The sequence below is a fragment of the Schistocerca gregaria genome, unplaced genomic scaffold, assembly GCF_023897955.1.
Source record: "Schistocerca gregaria isolate iqSchGreg1 unplaced genomic scaffold, iqSchGreg1.2 ptg000186l, whole genome shotgun sequence".
NCBI lineage: Eukaryota > Metazoa > Arthropoda > Insecta > Orthoptera > Acrididae > Schistocerca > Schistocerca gregaria.
Genome location: NW_026061733.1, coordinates 335,001 through 340,000, shown reverse-complemented (window position 1 = coordinate 340,000; position 5,000 = coordinate 335,001). Strand labels below are relative to the sequence as shown.

The 5,000-nt window shown below is 53.3% G+C and overlaps 1 non-coding gene across 1 annotated transcript in view; it reads right to left on the bottom strand.

Annotated features, from left to right (window-relative positions):
- Positions 1–1,643, bottom strand: part of LOC126304869 (small subunit ribosomal RNA) — a 1,893-nt gene extending 250 nt beyond the window's left edge. The window contains exon 1 of the ribosomal RNA XR_007553248.1: positions 1–1,643. This exon is cut by the window's left edge and continues 250 nt beyond it. This is a non-coding gene — a ribosomal RNA (small subunit ribosomal RNA).
- Between the last annotated feature and the right edge of the window lie 3,357 nt (positions 1,644–5,000).

Below are 5,000 nucleotides of genomic sequence, written 5' to 3'. Positions count from 1 at the left end.
CAAGCCCCAATCCCTAGCACGAAGGAGGTTCAGCGGGTTACCCCGACCTTTCGGCCTAGGAAGACACGCTGATTCCTTCAGTGTAGCGCGCGTGCGGCCCAGAACATCTAAGGGCATCACAGACCTGTTATTGCTCAATCTCGTGCGGCTAGAAGCCGCCTGTCCCTCTAAGAAGAAAAGTAATCGCTGACAGCACGAAGGATGTCACGCGACTAGTTAGCAGGCTAGAGTCTCGTTCGTTATCGGAATTAACCAGACAAATCGCTCCACCAACTAAGAACGGCCATGCACCACCACCCACCGAATCAAGAAAGAGCTATCAATCTGTCAATCCTTCCGGTGTCCGGGCCTGGTGAGGTTTCCCGTGTTGAGTCAAATTAAGCCGCAGGCTCCACTCCTGGTGGTGCCCTTCCGTCAATTCCTTTAAGTTTCAGCTTTGCAACCATACTTCCCCCGGAACCCAAAAGCTTTGGTTTCCCGGAGGCTGCCCGCCGAGTCATCGGAGGAACTGCGGCGGATCGCTGGCTGGCATCGTTTATGGTTAGAACTAGGGCGGTATCTGATCGCCTTCGAACCTCTAACTTTCGTTCTTGATTAATGAAAACATACTTGGCAAATGCTTTCGCTTCTGTTCGTCTTGCGACGATCCAAGAATTTCACCTCTAACGTCGCAATACGAATGCCCCCGCCTGTCCCTATTAATCATTACCTCGGGTTCCGAAAACCAACAAAATAGAACCGAGGTCCTATTCCATTATTCCATGCACACAGTATTCAGGCGGGCTTGCCTGCTTTAAGCACTCTAATTTGTTCAAAGTAAACGTGCCGGCCCACCGAGACACTCAACAAAGAGCACCCTGGTAGGATTTAAACGGGGTCCGCCTCGGGACGCGAAAGCACCCCTTCGGCTCGCCCCACCGGCAGGACGTCCCACGATACATGCCAGTTAAACACCGACGGGCGGTGAACCAACAGCGTGGGACACAAATCCAACTACGAGCTTTTTAACCGCAACAACTTTAATATACGCTATTGGAGCTGGAATTACCGCGGCTGCTGGCACCAGACTTGCCCTCCAATAGATACTCGTTAAAGGATTTAAAGTGTACTCATTCCGATTACGGGGCCTCGGATGAGTCCCGTATCGTTATTTTTCGTCACTACCTCCCCGTGCCGGGAGTGGGTAATTTGCGCGCCTGCTGCCTTCCTTGGATGTGGTAGCCGTTTCTCAGGCTCCCTCTCCGGAATCGAACCCTGATTCCCCGTTACCCGTTACAACCATGGTAGGCGCAGAACCTACCATCGACAGTTGATAAGGCAGACATTTGAAAGATGCGTCGCCGGTACGAGGACCGTGCGATCAGCCCAAAGTTATTCAGAGTCACCAAGGCAAACGGACCAGACAAGCCAATCCGATTGGTTTTGATCTAATAAAAGCGTCCCTTCCATCTCTGGTCGGGACTCTGTTTGCATGTATTAGCTCTAGAATTACCACAGTTATCCAAGTAACGTGGGTACGATCTAAGGAACCATAACTGATTTAATGAGCCATTCGCGGTTTCACCTTAATGCGGCTTGTACTGAGACATGCATGGCTTAATCTTTGAGACAAGCATATGACTACTGGCAGGATCAACCAGGGAGCTGCGTCAACTAGAGCTGAGCAGCCGGCCGCCCGGGAGTGTGTCCCGGGGGCCCGCGCGAACACGCAAGCGTCCGCTCAATTATTCTGCAAACAGGAGGAGGCCGAGCTCCCCTGCACGATACACCTCGAAACCCTCTCAGGTCCCGGCGGCGCGCAGCGCCGTCCTAGGTACTTGGTCGGTTTCGAGAGAGGCGCAATCGCCCGGAGTTAGGCGAGTAGACGGTTTTAGTGCGAACACCCTTGCTCCCAACTGAGCTTGCCGCTGCCGACAGAGGCCCGGGAGCGTGCTGTCGTGGCATTGCCGGCGGGAGACAACACGCGCCACCTATGGTGACCGGCAGCTCCAACGCCAGCGCCACACAAGGGCAAAGCCCCACTTGGGTGCAGAAGCGAACTCTCCCAGCACAGCGCACGCGCCAACACGTCCGCACAACTGCGATACAAACCACCTGCGAGAACCGCTGGGGCGACCGAGCAGCAGACGGCGTCGCGGCGCCGAGTGCCAGGCGGCGGCGCATCCTCAACGCACACAGTCCTCAATCAGACCAGCACACTGCAGATGTCCACCGCGCTTCGCACCGGGCTCGGCTGAACCAACTTTGGCCGCCAGGCGCCGCGTGCAGGGTGCGCCGCAGCGTAGCTGCGCCGCCTGCCGAGCCCGTCGGCTGGCGCTCCTGCCACTCGGCGCCCCCCACCAGCCGCCTGTTGCGCGTGCGCCCACGCAGCGCGCGGCCAACACGCCGGGCGGCCCCCCTTCACCGGCCGGGAACAGTCCCACCAAGCCACCGCCGCGTATCGCTTCATACCCACATGGGCCTAGTCACGTGTGTGGATGTGGCGGGTACCGCTGAAACAACCGGTTAATAGCTGTACCGATCGTCGCCATCACAGATTCACCTCCAGCGTGAACAACCGCTCAACAACGGATTTCCAGTTCATTTGCGTATCTTGGGCAGTAAACGTAGATGTCCACCTACATTTGCGAATTCAACAATTCTTGCATGCCAGGATGTCATGTGTCACGACACGCTACATCAGACCACATACACACTGCGACATGTGCAGAAGAGAACACGTGGAAGGTGGCCCGCGCACGTATGCGATGTCCCTTCCGCGATCCACTGTCAACCGGCATCTGCGGCATGTCCCAGATATGGAACGCGGTCCACCAGGGTAGCACTTTGTGTGAGGCAATACGACAAAGTCGGAATACACGCGTCACTACATCACACGGCTCACGCTGACCTGACCTGACTCACCGCACCACCACCCCCAGCGACCCAGGGTGACATACAATGCGTTCGTACGTTCCTCCCACACGCCTCTACGGCGTACCACAGTGCAACCTAGCTGTTATTGGGAGACGAGACAAGTAGCATCGAGCACAACATATGGAAATTGAGATTCGACACCGTTGGGCACAGCCAGCGTACGGTCACACGTATCACACTACTTCACTCTGTACGTAACTACCGATGATCGGTACAGCGTGTGGGTTACGCGTACGACATCAGCGGACAATGGACACAGACCATACCACGACGTACACTGAGGGCGTCGACATCTGAACGCAACTGAACAGCTGCGAGGCTCATTTAACACTCAAACGCCAGACCGACCAGCTTGAGAGGACGGAGACACAAAGAGAGGGGCAGAGGGGGGGGGGGGGCGATATAGTCCTATTGCAGTACAATTGACAGTGGATAGCGGGAATATGTGGAAAGTAAGCAACACTCGCAAGACATCTACATGAGGATAACAACGACACCAGAGATTCCGAGCAGTGAACTATGTTAGGCAAAGGGACAACGTGGGTTAGGTTAAGGGACAACGTGGGTTAGGTTAAGGGACAACGTGGGTTAGGTTAAGGGACAACGTGGGTTAGGTTAAGGGACAACGTGGGTTAGGTTAAGGGACAACGTGGGTTAGGTTAAGGGACAACGTGGGTTAGGTTAAGGGACAACGTGGGTTAGGTTAAGGGACAACGTGGGTTAGGTTAAGGGACAACGTGGGTTAGGTTAAGGGACAACGTGGGTTAGGTTAAGGGACAACGTGGGTTAGGTTAAGGGACAACGTGGGTTAGGTTAAGGGACAACGTGGGTTAGGTTAAGGGACAACGTGGGTTAGGTTAAGGGACAACGTGGGTTAGGTTAAGGGACAACGTGGGTTAGGTTAAGGGACAACGTGGGTTAGGTTAAGGGACAACGTGGGTTAGGTTAAGGGACAACGTGGGTTAGGTTAAGGGACAACGTGGGTTAGGTTAAGGGACAACGTGGGTTAGGTTAAGGGACAACGTCGGTTAGGTTAAGGGACAACGTGGGTTACGTTAAGGGACAACGTGGGTTACGTTAAGGGACAACGTGGGTTACGTTAAGGGACAACGTGGGTTACGTTAAGGGACAACGTGGGTTACGTTAAGGGACAACGTGGGTTAGGTTAAGGGACAACGTGGGTTAGGTTAAGGGACAACGTGGGTTAGGTTAAGGGACAACGTGGGTTAGGTTAAGGGACAACGTGGGTTAGGTTAAGGGACAACGTGGGTTAGGTTAAGGGACAACGTGGGTTAGGTTAAGGGACAACGTGGGTTAGGTTAAGGGACAACGTGGGTTAGGTTAAGGGACAACGTGGGTTAGGTTAAGGGACAACGTGGGTTAGGTTAAGGGACAACGTGGGTTAGGTTAAGGGACAACGTGGGTTAGGTTAAGGGACAACGTGGGTTAGGTTAAGGGACAACGTGGGTTAGGTTAAGGGACAACGTGGGTTAGGTTAAGGGACAACGTGGGTTAGGTTAAGGGACAACGTGGGTTAGGTTAAGGGACAACGTGGGTTAGGTTAAGGGACAACGTGGGTTACGTTAAGGGACAACGTGGGTTACGTTAAGGGACAACGTGGGTTACGTTAAGGGACAACGTGGGTTACGTTAAGGGACAACGTGGGTTACGTTAAGGGACAACGTGGGTTACGTTAAGGGACAACGTGGGTTAGGTTAAGGGACAACGTGGGTTAGGTTAAGGGACAACGTGGGTTAGGTTAAGGGACAACGTGGGTTAGGTTAAGGGACAACGTGGGTTAGGTTAAGGGACAACGTGGGTTAGGTTAAGGGACAACGTGGGTTAGGTTAAGGGACAAATTGAGTTAGGTTAAGGGACAAATTGAGTTAGGTTAAGGGACAAATTGAGTTAGGTTAAGGGACAAATTGAGTTAGGTTAAGGGACAAATTGAGTTAGGTTAAGGGACAAATTGAGTTAGGTTAAGGGACAAATTGAGTTAGGTTAAGGGACAAATTGAGTTAGGTTAAGGGACAAATTGAGTTAGGTTAAGGGACAAATTGAGTTAGGTTAAGGGACAAATTGAG